This window comes from Panthera pardus, unplaced genomic scaffold (assembly GCF_024362965.1).
Source record: "Panthera pardus isolate Hobbes unplaced genomic scaffold, ASM2436296v1 HiC_scaffold_19, whole genome shotgun sequence".
NCBI classification, from domain to species: Eukaryota; Metazoa; Chordata; class Mammalia; order Carnivora; family Felidae; genus Panthera; species Panthera pardus.
In genome coordinates this window covers 18,313,343-18,334,056 of record NW_026526754.1, presented here as the reverse complement: position 1 = coordinate 18,334,056, position 20,714 = coordinate 18,313,343, and the positions used below count along the sequence as shown (strand labels likewise).

Sequence of the window (20,714 nt, the reverse complement as noted above, 5' to 3'; positions counted from 1 at the left end):
TGCATGATAAACCATTCAAAGTGCGAGATAGACTGATGAATTTTAATTGGACAGATTAAAAAAACATATTGACACGGTTTCAGATTCTACATTGCAGCTAATCTTTGAGAAATACCCCTTGTTGAGTTTTGGTGTAGTATCAAAGAAGGCTACCCACAATTATCTGAGAAGACTATTTCAAGTATTCTTCTCTTTTCTAATTACATACCTACGTGAATCTGGATTTGCTTCATAGACTTCAACTGAAAACCAAATTCTAACAGATTGAATGTATAAGTAAATGTAAGATTCTAGCTGTCTTTTACTAAGCCAGACATTGAAGGCATTTGCAGAAAATGTTACTAAACAATGCCACTGTTCTCACTAAGTTGTTTTTTGTCTTAAAAACTATGGTTATTTAAAATCGAAACTGTTGCTTAGGTTGACATGTGATGGATTTAGTATTGCTCTTTTAAAGAAATTAATAAATATTTTAAAATATCATCAGTTTGAGTATTGATAGACATAATTCACACAAACCAAAGCTCCTTGGGGACTTCCATAGATTGTCACTGTGAAAATGGGTCCCTGAGACCAAGAGTTTGAGCAATACCATCTTAGACCTTCACTACTGACACCTCTTTGATTTTCTCTGTGCTTAGAGGGATGTGCTTACTCTTGTTCTTAACCTGTAAATGTGCACCACTCCAGAGATTGTTGCATTTCAGAGCGTGGTCACATTACATTATCAGCTGAAGTTTCACAAGGCTAAGGAGTTTGGGAGTTTGGAGGCTTAATGACCTGCAGCATGGAAAGCCATGCTGTGAAAAATAATACCAAACAGCTGGTGGGAATCGAATGCCCACTGAGAGTTGTCCTTGAATGTGTCAGTCTTTTGCCCTGAACTTGGAGACCTGCAACTCTCAACCCTCCATTCAGTGGGAGCTCGGCTGAGTTGTGTGCGGGTTATTCCTTTAAGGCGCACTTGTAACAGGTAGATTGGATTCTTGGGGTTACCTTCTCAGCATTGTGTCTTCTTCTTTCTCAGAGATGATCCATTAGTCGCCATCAAGACCCAAATAGACCGGTAGCCAATGAGAACGTCGGTCTTCCACAAGCCCGCCTCCACAGAACTGCAGGCTTTGTCGGGCCTCATCTAGCCTCCTCATGGGGTAAGTTGTCTTGGCCTGGACCAGATGGATTCCCCCAGGAGGTTTGGCTAAAACATCTTCTTTTTCTGAACGTTTGAAGCCCTCATGCTCATAGGCACCCATCTGTTTGTTCCTCTTAGAAATGTGTCTCAGCCATTGGGTTTGGGATGATCTGGAATTTCCCCTACAAATGAAATATCTCTGCTCCATTTCCTCTGACACCCAGTTGCCACTTTCACAGGTGATGGGTTTGCTGAGAAGACTCAAATATGACACTAGCATTTTAGAGTTCTGTGTCTGATTGTAATGTCTACATTCTGCCATTCGCCCTCTTGTTATCTAGTCTCCTGAGACAAGGGAGCTGTGTGACCAAGGGCAAAAGCTAAATGGAAAGCAAGGAAGGACTTGGACAGAAATTTATGTACCAAGAAATATGAGATTCCTACAATAAGCAGAGATTAGACCAAGGGCTTCAGAAAAACTACTTGCTTCTCCTTCCTGAACCTCTGCTTGTTTTACCTGGAAATAATAGAGAGGGATATTATGAGTATAATTCAAGAACAATTCAAATCAATGGCACCAAATAGAGAGGGTAGCTAGACACAGGTGGCCTAAGATACTGGCAAGTTATTGTCACGGGCAGCCTAATCCTTGCTGGTCCACATTACTAGGTCAATAGTTGGAAAAGGGAGAATGGAGATGAGAAGGTTTGGTCTCCTGCCACATGGGGGACAATGCTTGGCCTCGACTGGAACTGGAAAAATAACTAAGAATATGTCCTTCTGGGCAGTGTTTCTCGGTCTCAGCACTATTGACATTTTAGGCTGGGTAGTTCTTTATTATGGTAGGGCTGTCTTGTATATTGTAAGATGTTTAGGAGAAACCCTTGATCTTTACCAAGTGGGTACTAGTAGGACCCTCCTTCCCCCAAGTCACAACAACCAAAGATGTCTACAGACATTGCCAAATAGGTCTTCCTTAAGCTGAGAACTACCAATCTGGGGTCACTGGAAGAGTGGCCTTGTTTTTTTCCTTGAAGATACAGGAATTGGTAACACATAGGCCAGTGAATCTCCTCCACCTCTGGACCACCAGCTTAGAAAGTCATCTGATGAGGGGGAGCTTGGGAAAGGAGGGAGCCCAGGGTCTGAGGCTCACGCTCCACACTGCTCCCATATACAACGCCTCTTTCTACTTTCCTGTGTGAAGAAAAGCAGAAATTCAACCTTTCTCCACCCCAGTCCCCATAAGAAAGAAGAAAATGCACATTGTGGAGGTCAGCGGTACAATGTTTGGTTTATCCCTTGGTAATGTACTATTCCAAGTATTGTGCATCATCCAGGACTCAGATTAGCAGCCCTTCTCTAGAAAGTGTTTTCTGGCTACCCTATTTCATATCACTTCTCTCAGTCTTTCAATATATGACTAATGATCATTTTGTGTTTCCCAGTCATTTTAACAGAGATTTTTTAGTTCGTTTTTTTCCCACCCACTGGAAGTAAGGTTGCCAGGTCTCTTATTTATTATTAGATACTGGGAAGGTGTTTATTGATTATCCATCCCACCTCCATGGAGGTTGAAGCATGATGTTACTGATAAGGGCTGCACTGTAGGTTCCAATCTGGGCAATCTGAATAAGCATCCATTTCCTCAAATTATAAAAGGAGGAGCTCAAGTCAAAAGCAGTTATTGAGAAGAAAACATCTAGACATGTGTGACATCTAGACAGGTCAGAGATCCATCAGACACCATCAGTTATAGCCCCATTCACTTCTATTTACTGTCAACCTTTAGCGAATCACTTTACTACCTTGAGCCTTAGTTCTTTAATCTGTGCAATACTAGCATAGCAATATGTGTATTCGAAAGCTTTCAGGAAAATGAAATAAGGAACGTATACAGTAAAGACTGAGCCCTGAAGAGGCTCAAGAAAGAGACTATCAAACCTCTAGGGGTTGAGTTTGGGTGGGGCAGGGGACTTGAGAACGTATGTCATTGTAGAGAGATGGGCCCAAGAATATTTTGGCTGCTAGGAAAGTTTGGGGAGGAGTAGAAACATCTAAACATAATTTCTTAACAAGAAGCTGTGTTTGTGAAAAAAGAAATCTGTATTCTACTTAAAAAAAAGTCTAGGTAGTTGCTAGTTTATTTACATAAGCTTTCAAGTCAGATTTGTGTCTCTTTCCATTGGCAAATTCTACAGAAAGAACCAGGAAGGAACCCATATATTTATAAATTACATTAAAGAGTGGCTCTAAAAACTCCCCTTAAGTTCTCACCAAACACTGGGTTCTTCTTCAGCCCTTCTCTGATAGGATCCTGTGAGGGTATCCTGTGTAGATTCTGTGTGTCCCTCACTTATAAGTGACAGATATTCTAAGTGTGCTGACATGTTGACAGATCTGACTGGGAATGACAGGGGCAGGTGATGCCACTTGGATAAAGTTTGTGATGTATTTTTATGACGGGAAGACTAGCCTTGTGCTTTTTGGTCTAGACAGGAAGCGATTGAAGATGAGCTTGGACCATGGTTGATTCTGTTATTTAAAAACATTTATACGACAGCAGCCATAGAGTGGAACAACTCAGATTACAAAACAGACGTGGCTGGAAGTCTGTTGCCATTACTTCTGGGGCCGGAGCTCATACCGATTCATTACTGAGGCATTCGGAGCAAGCTTCCTATGATGAAACCGTCCTGATGAATTTGTGGCAGGAATTGGTGGAGGGTATTTAGTTCCCTGTCAACTTCCCAGATCCCAGAGAGGAGAATTAGGTGAGCAGTGAAGGGCTGATGGTCCCCAAGGAGGCCCCACTGCCCAACAGAAGCAACCCCATGTGGGGAGGGAGGCTGGTGTCGGGGTAGATAGAGAAGGTCCAGCACATTGTACATTTCTTCTCTTAGATAATAGCTTTATTGAGATATTACTCACATACATAAAAGTTACCATTTTTAAACTAGATTTTATGCTTTATTTATCTTTATTATTATTTTTAATTTGAGAGAGAGAGCACGCGCACGCACATGAGCGCGAGAGAGGAGCACGGGGAGAGAGAGTGCTCAGTGGAGCCCGACACAGGGCTCGATCCCATGACCCCGGGATCGTGACCTGAACCAAAATCAAGAGTTGTGCGCTCAAACCGACTGAGCCACCCAGGTGCCCCTAAATTTTATGTTTTAGGGCAGTTTTGGGTATACAGTAAAATTGAGTGGAAGGTACAGAGATTTCCCTTATACCCAGTGCTCCCACACATGCAGAACCTTCCCCAGTAGCAGCGTCTCTCGCTAGATTGATACGTTAGCTACAGCCTTTGAACCTGCATTGACACATCATTATCACCCAAAGCCAATAATAGCCGACGTTAGGGTTCACTCTTGATGCACATCCCATGGGCTTGGACAAGTGGATAATGACATATATCTACCGTAAGAGTATCATGCACAATTCTAAAAAAACCTCTGTGCCGAAACTCACCATTTTCAAGTGTAGAATTGAGTGGTTTTTAGTGTGTGAACACGGTTGTGCACCCATCACCAGCATCTGTTTCCAGAATATTCTCACGGCCTCTGAGGAGAAACTCGTTAGCCCTTAGCAGTCACTCTTCACCCCTCCTCCAGGGACCCCTGGCAATCGCTGAACTTTGTCTCTATGGATTTTCCTGTTCTGGACATTTCATACAATTGGAATCATGTAATATGTGGCTTTTTTATGACTCGCTTACTTCATTTAGTATGAAGTCTTCAGGATTCAGCATGTGTATCTGTTCTTCATTCTTTTTAATTATCAAATAATATTCCATGGTTATACAACACGTTTTGTTTATTCATTCATTGGTTGATAGACATTTGGGCCGTCTTCCATTTTTTGGCTCTCGTGAATAGTGAGATGGTGAACATGCATGGTTTTTGTGTGGACACATATTTCTCCAGGAGATTATCTTAGAAATATGCCTAGGAATGGGCTAGGTGGATCATATGGCGACTGTATGTTTAGGGTTTTGAGGAGGTGCCGAGCTGTTTTCCAAAGTCGCTGGACCATTTTATGATTCCACCAACAATATATAAGGGTTCCGATTTCTCCAGATCCTCAACAAGACTTGTTATTGTTGGTCTTTTTGATGCATCCCTTTATTTTTTCATGTATTCACTCAGCAGTTAGGCATTGGGTACCTGTATGTGCTAGAGACTAGGGTATGATAGTGAGAAAACCGCACAAGCAGCTTATGACATGTTGGTAGAGACAAATAACAATTGTAGGATAATATAAGTAAAGATGTGATTATGCGAAGAATTACAAGGGGGGAGCAGTGCATGATGCTCTGAGGTTGTATACCAGTGACACCAAGTGAGACCAGACTTTGACCAGGGGTTTAGCGATGGTTTCCCTGAAGGGGCAATGACTGGGCTGGGAGGTGCAAGGTAATGAGAATTATGTGGTTGTTTGATCCTGAGCAGTCGTGTGAATGTGTCCGTGCCTCCGTTCTTCCTTTGTAGTATGGAGTTAGCCAGATCCACATAGCAGAGTGGTTTAGGCAGCTCAGTGAAAGCCATTGTCAGGCACAGGTTAATTCCCTCGATTAGTGATTCTCTGGCTTCCACTTGTGGTCTTCCAGCCCCCTGCACCTCCCTGCCCCCCCCCCCCCCCCGCCACTCCAGAAGATAGGTCCCTAGACAAGTGATGGTGAGGAGGAGGATGATGATGATATTGAGGTAGGCTAGGATTTGGTGAGTGCCTTCTGTGCACCAGGTACTGTGCTAAATAATTTACATCATATTCATTCCTTATGAGGACACTGCACTAGAAGGAGGTCAGCATGAGATTAGAAAGGGTGAGAAAATAAGGCAATGGGTGAAAAAGGCCCTGGGTTTATGTCTGCAGGAATTGGGCTTGTGGTTGAAGAAATGATTTTACGGCAAATATTTCCAAGGCCACGTTTAGAAAGCACCTGAAACAGGTACTTGGTTTCAGAAAATATATTTTTATGCAACTTAATTCTGTGTATACTTAGAAGGCTATTTTATTTCTTGAATATGGAATGCAATTTCTTTTATTTCAAATGACTTCTCTGGTATTAAACTAAATAGTTTAGCTTAATCACATATAACAAACCTCCCAGTATAAGGGCCTGGATCCCAAATCTGGCTACAAATTAGTTTCTAGCCCAGGCAATAAATGCATACCTGGAGCAAATTCAAAAAGGGAAACCACTTTAATTAGGTTTGAAAGTGTCTCCAATCAGTTCCAGAATAGCTGTCCCTGGATTTATGATGCACCTTCCAAACCGTGGCTCTTTTTATATCTAGCTGAAGTGAGAAGGCCCCAGAGAAACTGAGCGTGATTTCTTGAAACCTAAATATTTATCTCCCCCAAATAAGTGCCCCAAGAAAATATGGACAAGACTGATGGAGGGAAAGCTGGCTCACCTTAGCCAAGCCTGTCCGTTAGCCTCTATCATTGTTTCCACATAATTGCAAGGGTTCTAGAAGGATTAATTCAATCAAACCTCCCTTGGAACATTTCCATAAGGATAGTCTGACCCCACTAATCTGTCACACAACAATTACCTTCACTGTTACATTTCTGTCCAGACGGCAGTAACACAGGGCCTTACTGGAGAAAGAGCTGGCAATGAGACTCAGAGAGGGTCGTGACTTGCAGAATATCACCGAGCCCTAAATGTCAGAACCAGGACTCAAGCCCAGGTCACTCCACCACCAGGATTCTGAGCCCAAGGAACATACTCAAAGGAAAACATTGCAATAAAAATAATGATCGGTCATCTCATTTACATGATTCCCAGCTGCTCTGAGGTTGACTCACCTGTTAATTTCTGTTGGAGTCTTTTATCCTTGTTTTCCCAGCTGTAATACATGGATGTGACACAAACATGAGAAAATAGACAGCGTGGGGTGCAAAGTTGGAAAAGCTGGACTAGAGCCTGGGTTTCCATTTCTCTGTCATGTGACTTTGGGCTGAACCACTCTGACCCTTATTCTCTTCCTCTGGGTAGAGAGAATTAACACCTCCAAGGAGAGAGTCGTGAATATGAAGGCAGAAAATGCCGTGTAGGCTCTAAAACGCCTTCCATGTTATTTACTACCTCTAAAATCCGTAAGAGTGTAAGTCTGACAAAAGAAGTCTTCATGGGCTTCTCTAAGTGAGTTCGTTGGAGATGTCGTTGTGTCAGGAAGTCCCAGTGCCACTTATCCTTGGGCGCTCAACGACCAGCTCTTTTCTTCTTGCAGGAATGGTGTGGTGGTTGCAAAGAGGGGAGGACCTCAAAGTTAGAACTAGTGTTTTTTTCCCACAGTGTGCTGGACACCTACCAGATGCTCTGTGAATATCACCTCTCTGAAGCAAGTCTGTGTAATTGGTCGTTTCATAATCGTCGTTTCCCCAGAATGGAACTGACCACAGAGTGGCTCAATTTGAGTTGAACCAACTCAACAATCATTTCTTTTGTTCCAACTTCTTTTGCCCTTCCATTTCTTTGTTATATTCAAAGTGATTTGCCAGTGGAAGTTGAACTCTTTCTCCTAGGTTATTGTCATTGAATTTTAATCTGCCTGACTGTACAATGGTGTAGTAGACAGAAAACATCCCTGTCCCCCTCCCCCGAGATGTCCACACTCTAACTTCAAGACCTGTGAATGTGTTACCTGACATGGCACAAGGAACTTTGCATATATGACTAAGGTAAGGACCTTGAGGTGGGAAGATTATCCTAGATTATGTGGATGGGCCCAGTGTCGTCAGAAAGGTCCAGTGTAATCCAAAAGTCAGAGAAGGAGGCGTGATGACAAAGCACAGGCCAGAGTGGTTCATCTTAAAGATGGAATAAGAGGTCAGAGCCAAGAGATGCAAGCAGCCTGTAGAAGCTGAAAGGAAAGGAAATGGATTCTCCCCTAGAGCCTCCAGAAGGAACCCAGTTCTGATGACACTGCAGTTTTTGTCCAGTAGGACCCCCTTTGGACCTCTGACCCCAGAACTGTAAGGCGTTGGTTTTCATTCACTAACCTTGAACTGCTTTAAGCCACTAAGTTGGAGTAATTTGTTACAGCAGCTATCAGAAACTAATGCAGAGGGTCAGACCAAGTAATTGTTCATGGTGCGCAAACCAACCACAAAACCTCATCATAAAAATTCAAATGAGTATAGCTCTACCGTGGATTATCAACATTCAGAGTGGCAATGGATTGGGAGGCCGGCCAGTGAGGTCAAGGCTACCCAGCTAGGAAGTGCAGCTCCTGGAATCCAAAGCCCCGTCTTTCTGACCACGTCTACCCTCTGTCTTTCTAAATATGGCCTGCATATAAATTATGGCCTGCATAAATATGGCCATAAATATGGCCTGCCATAAATATGGCCTGTCACTCCGGGGTTGACAGCTGACTACCATCAGAGCCAGGCTTACAGGTGGTCCTTATTCTCCAGATACATTTTCTCGAAATCAGCGACGTGAATGCACACTCATCCCAGGATGGGGATGCCAGACCTGGCTCTCCTGTCTTCTCCATGCACCTTATTTCTGCAAGCCCTTGAGTGTGCTTCTCATTCATCACTTGTGACCAGCTTGTCCGTCCTCAGGATCCTGTGCGAGTGATTCATTGGCATACAATAGAGCTCAATGTGAAATAATCACTAATGAAGTGGTTAATGTTTGCTGAATGTCCCAAGACTGCACTTTGATTCCTTGTCACCACCACCCATCATCGAACGAGAGTCCCGATAGAAGAATCTCTTTTGATGTAAACAGAAGCTAGGTTTGCGCATGGTTTGGGGCATATCCTCTAGAATATCATGTCCTGCCCAGGGCTGAGATGAGGGCACGGCTATATGACAGAGCTGTGTTTCTAGGGTAGGGAAGGAAACTGCATGTGGCTGGGCACCCATTGTCTGTACAAAATTATGCCTAGTGCTTTCAGATCTGTTAATCCTCACAGTGGCACTGCGGAGTATTAACAGTTCCTCTTTCCAAATGTGGAAACTGAGGCACAAATATTATGGGCAACAGGACTAGAAGCAATGCTGGGAAGCTTAGAAACGTGGGATCAAAAAAAGAAAAAAAAAAGAAACGTGGGGTCAGTGGTGTTAAGAAACAAAATTCAGCCGAGTAAATTTGAAGCTTTAATTGGCTTTAGTAAGCGATTCATAAGTCAGGCAGCAAACTTTCTAGCAAGTAGAAAGATGCTCTGAGGGGTTGTACAAAGTGGAAGGTTTTTATAGGAAGGAGGGTGGGGGGAGGAAGTGATAGCAAAAGAAAAGAAAGGATTGCTTTAGGTCAGGACACCCTTTTGGAGGAAGGGACCAGCAGGACTTTTATCATGAAGATTACCTACCTCCCCAGTGCTGATAGGAAATTTCAGATGAACTGTTAGTTAAGAGGGAGAGGTTGAAACTGGGATTCATTCTTGGTTTGCTGTCCTGGGGGTCAGATGACTCTATTTTTTGGCTCATTGTCTCTTTTTTAACATTGGGGGAAAAAAACGAAGTTGTGATTCATACCCTTGGGTAATCAACAGGCACTACCTGTCCCCTTTTTCCACCTACGAACAGGAGTCTTAAAATGCCATTATTGGCCAACACATAACGTGTAGTTTATGTGGGCGTGCACATGTCCTGAATAGAGGCGCTCTAAATCTATTTGTGTGGTGCTGGGTGAGCCCTTGAAGGTTGGTGCAAACTAAACCAGCATAGGATTCAAAGACTTGGATTGTAGTTGGGTTATTAGTCCTGTTTATTTATTTATTTTTATCTTGCACAAATTAAAATTGAAAGAAGTCTTCTCTCCAGACTTTCTTACCTGTTGAGGCAATATACAGTATGGAAAAATAGCACAGGTTTTGAAGATGGGCAAACCCTGATTAAAATTCTGGCTCAGCCAGGTGCTAACTGTGGCCTCGAGGAAGTCACTTAACCTCACTCGTCTTCAGGTCCTTCATTAGGAAAAGGAGGATAATGATATGTGGCCAGTAGGGCTCTTTAAGAACTGTAAATAATAAATTACAAGCATCCAGAAAGCCAGTTGGCACATAATAGTTCCCAGTAAGTGGTAGCTGTACGGGAGATGTTCAACTAAGTAATCTCTGGATCTCTGCATGTCTATAATTTTAGTTTTTCAAAACCTTCAACTGCTGTTTATGGGGGACTTATGACATAGTAGGCTCTGTGCCAAGGATTACACCTGCATTATCTCATAAATCTTGGTCACAACCTTAGGAGGTACGCTATCAAATCCTTACAGATAAGGACACCTAGGCACAGAGAAGATAAATAGACTGCCCCTGTTACAACAACTAGTGATAGAGTCAAGATTTAAATCTAATTATCCCTGACTCTAGAACTCCCACTCTTAAAATTAAGCCCTTGTTAATAACATGAGTCTAGGCGTACTATTGCTTTCATAGAAAAGGCTGGACATCGATTCTCTCTTTTCCTCTACCGTGGGTGGCCAAGCTGTGACTTGCTGAGTCCTTGTGAGTCCCCGGATGGCATCAGGACAAGAAAACTCCAGCATAGACTATCCCAGTACTTTCAGTAGAAAGTTATGACTGAGAGCAATTGTCAAAGCTGTGGGGAAAAAAGTGAGATTCACGTGTTTGGTTGACCATGTTAGTGAGAGGAAGAGTCTCTGCTCAAGGCAGGTGGGAGCCTTTTTCTCTGAGACCAGCTGGGAGATGTTGGAACAGGGCTTGCCCCGTTCCGCCATGGTGATTCCCAACCATTCAGTAGGTTAGACAGTTGGGAAAGCCAGTCTCTGAATCCTGTAACTATCTCCAAGTTGCTTCCAGAAGATTCACATTTAATGAGCATCTAGAATCTGCCATGCAGATTGTTAGCAATGAGAACATAGGAAAGAAGATAAAGTCCTTATCCAAAAGAAAGAAAGAAAGAAAAAGAAAGAAGGAAAGAAAAGCCCTGATGTGTAGCATCTGCCCATGTCTGTGGTGTACTCCCATCACAGCCAATTTCAAGCTCCAAATGTGATGTCCCTGAGCATGAAGTGGGGAGGAGTTGCATGCAGTTGGCTCTGGTGAACTGGTACAATCTGGTCCCAGCCCCCACCCAGTCCTCCTCCTGGGTTCCCAGACATGTTCTTCACTCCTCTGCCTTGTTCATGCTGGCATCCTTCCCATCGCCACTCAACTGTCACTTCCTCACAAGTTTCAGCTGGACCTTTGCCCTGGATGAAAAGCCTTCTGAGAGCTTGAGAGGCCTCTCCAGTCTTCTCCGTTGTTTCATGAGATGCAAGAGAGCACCCACAGAGAGATTTTGGCTGTGACTCCGTGTGAGAACCCCTGATCAGGACAGAGACTGGGGTGAGGTGCACACAACCTTGAAGGAATCTGTTGAGCTGGAAACCTTTCTGTCAGAACAGCTCTTGGAGCGCGTCCTCGGTCCCATGGAAACTTGTGCAATGTATCAAACCCAATCTTCCCATAAAACAACTACAAAGAGACTAGCTGACATGTGCATTACATAATACCGAAAGCTCCTACCCCATGCGTTCATTGTGGAACACGGGATAACGCTCTTAAACGATGTATGGTTCTACCTTCCAGTGGCATTTTAGGTGTCACAGGGCAGAGTAAAGACATTTAGTTGAGGGCTTTGGAAATACTGTAGCAGCACCCTTGTCTTCTCTCTAGAGGCTGCTGAGCTCATTTGGATAAAATAGGAAATGACTTTACCCGTTAGCCTTGAACAAAATTGGGACAGAGTTAAATGTGTGAACTTCAAAGGAGTTCACCCACCTTCTCCCCTGCTGGTCTTATTTGCCTCTGCTTTCCCTTCCTAATCACCATGCCTGGCCAGCTGTGGGGATGTCCCATTGGAAGTCAGCTCTGCCTGGGGTATTTCTGGCCTCACCCAAAATAGGAAGAACCCAAGGTCTCCTGAGAGCCGTATCGCCAGAGATTCCCGTCCGAATCTGAAATCCCGAGAGAGAGAGGAGCATTTGCAGGACTTGCTGTCAGAGGCTGAACTCTCGTCTCCTCATCGAACTAAGGAGAGCCACCTACTTTTGAGAGGGTCACATGTTACCATTTGTCACCAATGCCTGGGGATATTGATTTTTTTCTCATGGTCTGTTCTGACACCAAAGAGTCTTTCTGGTGCCTCCTCTCAGGTCTAATTGCAGACATTCACAGAGCCTCTACAATGATCCAGTGGCCTTCCGAGCATGAGCATTTCCCATGTAGTGTCTCATCCAAATCTCACAACAACCCACACACTTACGGTTTTTGCTTTAAAGTTGAGAATTCCAGGACTCACGTTAGGAAAATTGCCTAAGATCACGTAGCTCATAAGTGACAGATTTTGAGACTCAAATCCGGGTCTGGTGACAGAGCCCTGTCTTCTATCAATAGCCCATCTAATGGAAATCGATGGAATGATACAATTTCATTTGGGAAAAAATAACTTCTTGGTGAACAGATCACTTAGGGGTTATGTTTTCTTCCTGTCACTTAGTTACTCTCAAGAAAACTTGCTGTCTGACCTCTTCCTGATAAAGACAGACAGAAGCCATGGGCACATCAGACATAGCTCGAGGCCTCCAGTGCAGGGCTCTTTGGGGCCCCCCCAGCAGATGTGCTGTTTAGCCCATGGCCGTCTTCGTTGGCCCCTAACCTCCCATAAGGACCTAACTGGTTTCTCCTCCAATTTCTCTAAGAGCCGAACAAGACGATAGGGCATATATAAATAGTGAAAAAAATGTTTTTAATAACTTTATTCTCACTGCACATATACGTGCCTCAGATTCAACAACAGGAGATGTTTGGCTCTTTCATGACTAATTTCAATGATTTTTACTTTCCCACACATAATACCCTTGTCTCCAAAGGTCTTTGGGCTTCCCTCACCATGCAGGGAGGGGCTGGTCATGTGGTCCTCGCAGGGAGGCCGCAAAGGTAGAATTTCCTTAAGACGGTTTGAATGACAGATTCTGCCTCGAGGCTGCCTTTACTGTTTTTCCTGGATAAAAAACACTCAAAGTAGTGAGTGGATTCTACATTTAGTATTCTAGGGTACAAACAGCCTCACTGTGGGTTAGAGCAGTGGGCTTGCAAGCAGTGGGCTTGAACCTCCAGAGGTTCCCAGGGAGGAGGAGAGGAAGCAGGGTCTGAGTTGGGAAGGGATTAGATGGCCTCACAATTGGCCTGAGAAAGTTCAGTCAGGCAGACCCAAATGCTCTGCCCAAATGATGGGGAAAATCTATAGTGATTCTGGCCTAGGAACTGAATCTGGAGGGCAATAGGCAAATCCCCAAGTCAAGTTGGATGGGCGTCTATATCAGGAGATCTGACTACATCATAAAGAAGATTAAGAGACAAGAGGGAAATTACACCTAGAGAGTATTTACTTTGTACCATGTTTTTTATATATCTTACTTTAGTTTAATGTGGGACTAAAGCATCAGATAGATCTGGGTTCTATTTCTGGACCTCCCTGAGCCCATCACTTCTCCACTTAGGAGAATGGAGTAAAATGATTGGTGGGCTGGCTCACTTGCTTAATTCTGTCTCATATGGGGAGTTATGGCTCAATCCTTTTCACTTAGATCCCACAGAATGGGTTCCCTGCAGGAAGTGTATAATTATCAGAAGAAAAGAGAATGGATGTGGAACAGCCAGAAGCAACAAGTGTCTGTTCAGTGATTGAGCCCCAAGTCCCCAATATTCGTTAATCTCTATACTGAGGGCGGGAGGGAGAGGAGGTAGCTTCCAGAGCTCCAGCTTCAAAGAAGTATGGAAGACTGATGTGAACCACCAAGTAGAACATTTTAATCTAATTAGAGACCAGTTTCCTCGATTACAGTTTTTTTAATGTTTGTTTTTTGAGACAGAGAGAGAGCATGAGTGGGGAAGGGGCAGAGAGAGAAGAAGACACAGAATCCAAAGCAGGCTCCAGGCTCTGAGCTGTTAGCACAGAGTCCCATACAAGGCTGGAACCCATAGACCACGAGATTATGACCCAAACCAAAGCTGGACGCTCAACCGACTGAGCCACCCAGGCACTCCTGATTTCTTAGGTCTTAGAACTAAAAGGTGAATGTTTCAGTCGAACTGAATGGAAAACTTGACCCAGAGATTCACCTGCCAGGTATGAATAGAGCAAAAATGAGACAGGGAGGGAAAGGAGTGTTTCCACTCTCAGGAAGAATGAGGGTGCCATTCTCACTCTCTCAAGTGTGTTGACAAAGAAGGAAGGTAGAGACTGTCTCGTCCCAGCCCTGAGACCAGCCATGGAGGGCTGGTCTACCTTGGGGAGTGGGGGGAACTGCTGTTTCCATCGGCTGCCATCAGCAGCATAGTCACTGTGGTGACTCCATGAGAATCTGTCCTGCAGCCCCCCCAAACTCCAGGGAGGGAAATGTACCAAGCCCCACCTGCTTTGCTCTGAATCCTTCACTGTGTTTGTGCCAAGGGTCACTCTTCCTGGGGGCTGCTTCCAGCCAATGACTGAGCACAGCAGCCCCGTCCAGAGACACAGGACGGCTTTGACTGGTAACTATGCCTTGAGGACTCCCCAATGATCCTGAAGAACTTTCCTTAGACTGCAAAGGGGTCTAGGATTCTTGCTTTACACGGGTTGTTTTCCTAATGAATTCCCACTAAACTCCTGTATGTCTGTATATTAGTTTCCTGTTGTTGCTATAACAAGTTGCCACAAACTTAGTGCCTTAAAACAATGCAAATTTATGCTCTCACAGTTCTGGAGGTCAGGAGCCCAAATGGGTTTCACTGGGTTAAAATCAAGGGGTTGGCACAGCTGTGTTCCTTCTGGAGGCTTTAGGGAAGGATCTGTTTCCTTGCCTCTCCCAGTTTCTAGAAGCCACCTGCATTCCTTCCTTGGCTTGTGGCCCGTTCCTTCATCTTCAAAGCCAGAAGTATAGCATCTTCAAATCTGTCTCTGACCCTGACCCTCCTGCTTCCCTCTTTATAAGGACCCTTGTGATTATGTTGGGTCCATCTGGATAATCCAGAATAGTCTCCCCATCCCAAAATCTTTAACTGCGTCAGCAAAATATCTTTTGCCAAGCAGGGTAAACATATTCACAGGTCCAGGAAGGAAGCTCTGTCTACCACAATCTATTGAAGCTTATCCAGGAATCAGCTGTTCTATTAAGGCTTCTTTTACTCAAAAGCAAGTACTCATGGAAGCAAGTACTCATTCCTATGAAACACCTAATTTTAGTTTTGTCATACGATATTGTGTTATTGGACACATCATGCTACAATGTCTTATTTTATTGTTTATATCCCATGGGCTAGATGATGAGATCTTTGGGATAAAGGGTCATCATATCTTACCTCTGTAGTGCCTCAAACCGAGCAGAGTCTGGCACAGCTTAGGTTTCAGTAAATACTCACCTGAACGGAAGGATACACTTTATAATGTGTAGAGGGCATTTTAAGTATTTCTAAGGTGGGGGGAGGGGAATCCATTAAAAGGTTATTTGTAGATTGTCCAATATTTAGGACCAAGCAGACAGAGGACCCATGAAACAGGTAGAAATTCGGGGAGATTTCAAAGTCCAGCCTAACTTAAAAGGTTTGGTGGAAATGCCAAGGCAAGGAGGTGTGCTCCAACATAGTGTCTTGGGACAGTAATCCGTTGGAGTTGCTGGAACATAAAATGCCAGTAGGAGCAGAGCCTAAAGATGAGGCTGGAGGGAAAGAATGAAAATCTGTGCCAGACTCTTATAATTCCTGCTAAGGAGTTGGGGTCTTGTTCTGTAGGCATCAGGGAGCCATTATGGATTTCTACTTTGATGTGATCAGGTTTACGTCTTCTGAGGCTGGAGCGTGGAGGGTAAAGGAGAAGAAGGCAGGCTGAAGGCAGGCGGGTGGCCATGGCTCATGATAGGGACACTCATGTGCTGAGCTAAGGCAGTGAGAACCGAGATGGAGAGGCAGAGAACCCCAGTGAATGAGGGAGTGACCGTGTCAGTTTCTGCTCGCCATTTTACCCCAGGCCCCACAAAGGATCATTGGGTATTCAGTGAATATATATCTGCTGAGTAAGTGACAGAAGTGGTTCTTGTGATGTTTAAAAAAAAAAAAAAAGCAGGATTGGTGGAGCTGGGTCGTTGGGACCTGTGCAAATAAATACACTGCAACTGATCAGGCAGCATGGGGGAAGCCCACTATGAGGCGAGCTTGAACCGGACATCAGTTTGAACTTGGCTGTCAGATACCTACCTGACTTGCAGCACATGTGAATGTGTGCATGGTGTGGGGGGAGGTGGGCTCGGGGTGCAGGAGTGCCTCCCTCCTGGCTCCTCCCTGCCCTGCACATCTCTCTGGGCTTCTTCTTGGCTACTCAGGTTTCTAGTCCTGGCTTACCCCAAAGGGCATCATGCATAGCATTCCTTCTGCAGCCCACTCAGGGATTCTTAAATGTTGCCTCATTTCCATACTCCCAGCATTTGCCAACAAATTCATTTGGGTTCATTTTTAATAAGCTCCTAGGCGCTTGGCTCAGACCTTAAATATTTCACTTGATTTGTGTTTGAGAGGGGGGAAAAACCCACAAACCAAAAATGATGGCCCTGTGTGAAATGACAAATATTTATTGGACTTTTCTAAATGCACCCAATACTTTTAAAGGCCTCTGGGAAAATATTAAATTAAAAACTGTCTGTGCATTAAACAACCTGCAAAATCAACCGCTCTTGGTACATAAAGCTTCATTTCCCCGACCGGCATGTATGGGTTCAGACCGTTTGGCCACTGCTGTCTTGACGAACAGAGACAAAGTCGTGATGAAACATTACCTGTATCTGGATGATTCTTCCTCGTGGGCCAATTAAAGTAACTCCCACCCACCACATTTGTCCTCGCTTCTTGTTTTGGTGTGTGATTTGCCTCTCTCTGATTCAATAGACCTGGAGAAATTGATCTACAGAGACATTCTGAAATCTATAATTTTACCACAGTTGAGAGAATATGAATAGCATAATTGACCAAATATAATTCTCGTCTCTGAGGCTCACCCGTGATATGTCGGTATTTTAGAAAGGAAAGAAACCAACATTTATTGAACACCTACTGTGTGCCGGATATTGAGCTGAGCGGCGTTTCTGATCCATGCTCGGTGTTTCTTTGTCTTTCCTGTAGCAACAGTATTCCTGTCTCTGTCGTGTCGAACAGGGAGAGGCAGCTCAGAGACAGCAGACGCCTCGGCCAGGATTACACAAGAAGTGTGAGTAGCAGCATTCAGGGCTCAAGCTTACGTTTGTCACCTGCAGGCACAGTTATAGGAGGAAACGAGGTGACAGCCGCCCGCGGCTTCACGGATAATGCTCCTTCTCTGTCCCGGCTTGCAGAGCATCAGCTCAGGCATTGCACAGGCTGGCTGGCTGGAATCCGAGGCCACCATGCATGTGCAAGAGGGAGAGGGCCCTACTCCCCAGGAAGCCCCACTCTTAGTTCCTAGTAGCCTTCAGGAATGACCGCCTTGCCTCTGAATCGAACAGGGATGCTTTTGGTGTTTGACTGTCGAGTGTGACGTTGCCTTGTGGTTTAGGGTGTCTTGTTTCCTATTTCTGCTGCGACAAATGACCACGGACCGGGTGGCTTAACACAAAAGAAATTCATTTTCTCCTAGTTCTGGAGGCCAGCAGTCTGAAATCCAGGTGTGGACACGGTGGTTTTGGGGTCTCTGAGCCAGAAACCGTCCCGTGCCTTCCTCTGGCTTCTGGCGGTCGCCCGCAGGTCTTGGGGTTCCTTGTCCTGTGGCCGCATCTTACTCCTGTCCCTTTCTCTGTGTACGTCACCTTCCCTGTGCCTCCGTGCGTCCATTTCTGTGTCACATAAGGACACTGTCCTTGGATTCAGGGCCCACCCGAAACCAGCATGATCTCATCTTGATCCTGACCTTAGCTACATCTGCAAACACCCTGTCTCCAAATAAGGTCACGTTATGATGTTCTGGGTGGACGTGAACACTTTGGGGGATACTATGCAACTCGTTACAGATGGATATTGTTTGCGGTATTTAGAAAGTATTTTGATAAGATGCTATCAGCATTTGGTGTTTAATTTTATTAACTATAATTTTGGCTTTCTTTGAGTTAAAAAAAATCTCTTTTTGTCTTTGATGGATTGAAGAGGACCAATCTATTAATAGACCCCTTATTATTAAATGATGCTCTAATAAGGTATTCAGCTCTCTTTAGTAGAGAGCTACATAGTATTGAAATGCTTGTAGTCTTATTTAAATGCATTGCTAGATTCAGTTTAAAAATATATTATTCAGGGGTGCCCGGGTGGCTCTGTCACTTAAGTGTCCCACTCTGGCTCAGGTCATGATCTCGTGGTCTGTGAGTTTGAGCCCCGTGTCGGGCTCTGTGCTGACAGCTCAGAGCCTGGAGCCTGCTTTGGATTCTGAGTCTCCCTCTCCCTCTGCCCCTCCCCTGCTCACACTCTGTCTGTCTCTCTCTCTGTCTCTCTCAAGAATAAACATTTAAAAAATTAAAAAATATTTATAAATATTATTTAGAATTTTTACATCATAGTCCCAAACGGGAGTGAATTTACAGTTTGTCCTTTGGAATATTTCAACTTAGTTATAGTCCGTCCAACTTAAAAACTTTGGGAATTGTCTATCTCTTTTGTGTGGACTGGGTAAGATTACATATTGTAAAAATGAGTTAATCTTTGAAGTGATGTGTCTATTAATTCTTCTGGACCCAAGGCTATTTTACATAAATGATAGTAGGAAACTTTTTAAAAAAAATTCTTTGCCAGTAAATATTGATCTAAGCAAATGGATCAATTTTGATAGCCTCCTAGAAAATGTCTAACATTTAACTGTGATTTTTTTTCTAATTAATTAGTAGACTGTCAAACAGTGTTCTGTTTCAAAAACTCTGCCTTGCTTCTTATCCAAACATTGTCCTTTTCTGTTTCCTCTCTTTTTGCCTCTGTTACTTGACTTCTCAGAGTTCATTGTAATTTCTACCTTGTCATCCCCATGTATCCACTCTTAGGCATTTTGGTTCCTTGTGTGCTTTTTCTGTTTCTTATTTTACTAAGTTACCATTACTTATATATTTCCCTTTATTTTTCAACTTAAGTGGAAAAAGATTGTAATGTAATATACATGTATAGCATTTAGAGTATAAAATATTTTTCATATACCTAATATTTAACCCTGTCTTATGTGTATGCATAAATACATAAAATATTTAAGGCGCCTGGGTGACTCAGTCGGTTAAGTGTCCGACTTAGCTCAGGTCATGATCTCACGGTTCATGAGCTCGAGCCCTGCATCGGGCTCTGTACTAACAGCTCAGAGCCTGGAGCCCGCTTCACATTCTTTGTCTCCCCCTCTCTCTCTGCCCCTCACCTGCTCATGCTCTGTCTCAAAAGTAAATAAACATTAAACAAAATTTTTTTAAGTATATAAAACCTTTACCCTCTGAATCTGCTTTTGACTATAGTATTTAACCCATCTTGTATGGATTTATTGGTCACCTATTGGCATTTTATATATTATATACCCTTTATTTACTTGTAAATGTAGGTGAAAATTTTAATTTTGAACTTTTTTTCTGACCCATGAATTAAAGGTGTGCTTACTCAAAATAATTACAATTTTTGCATAAATTATTTGCTCTACATTTTTTTAATTTATTTTTGAGAGAGAGAGAGCGTGCTGGGGTCAGGGCAGAGAGAGAAAGGGAGACGCAGAATCCAAAGTAGGCTCCAGACTCTGAGCTGTCAGCACAGAGCCCACTGCGGGGCTCGAACTCAACAACCGCGAGATCACAACCTGAGCCGAAGTCTGATGTCCAACCAACTTAGCCACTCAGGCGCCCCTCTACATTTCTAATCTTACAACTTTCCGATTAAACCATGGTGTTTGGAGGGCTTGTGTTTTGGGAACTTTATTTAGATGATCAATTTGTGTAGATATGCCAAGGACATTTGGGGAAAATAAAAAGACATTCTGTAGAAGTAGGTATAAAATTATTACATAGACCATCCAACTTGAATTTTCATTCCTCTGAACTTTCAAAGAGTGTTAGTCTGTCTTGTTTTAGTTAGCTAATTGTTGGTGAGGCATTAGTTAGACCCTAAGTTGGTTAGTGTCTTTGGTCTCCTTCCAGGAGGGATCTATAACTACAGACAATCCCATTGGTGGTGGTTCATATCGCCTACATTTTTTTGGTTAATTTCTATTTCGGTTTCTAATGATTTTGATTTTATATTTTGACTCTATTATTTTATCCATAGAGCTGCATGATTATTATATTAACTTTTTCAAAATGTTTATTTATTTTTGAGAGTGAAAGAGAATGAGAGGGACAGAGACAGAGCCCGAGCAGGGGAGAGGCAGAGCGAGAGGGAGACACAGAATCCGAAGCAGGCTCCAGGCTCCGAGCTGTCAGCACAGAGCCCGACACATGGCTTGAACTTACGAACTGTGAGATCATGACCTGAGCTTAAGGTTAACCGACTGAGCCACGCAGGTGCCCCTATATTAAATTTAGGTAATTTCTTTGTCTACGCAAAACGAGACTGTTGCTGGAACTCTTTAATGCATTTTATTTTCACTTTTCCTTTGTCTA

The 20,714-nt window shown here is 43.6% G+C and overlaps 1 long non-coding RNA gene across 6 annotated transcripts in view; it reads left to right on the top strand.

Moving 5' to 3' along the window:
* The first annotated feature begins 1,031 nt into the window (after positions 1 to 1,031).
* Positions 1,032 to 20,714, top strand: part of LOC109245661 (uncharacterized) — a 593,199-nt gene continuing 573,516 nt past the window's right edge. For all 6 annotated transcript variants that reach the window (XR_008423571.1, XR_008423572.1, XR_008423573.1 and 3 more), the window contains exon 1: positions 1,032 to 1,151. This is a non-coding gene — a long non-coding RNA (uncharacterized LOC109245661). The remainder of the gene's footprint in view (positions 1,152 to 20,714) is intronic.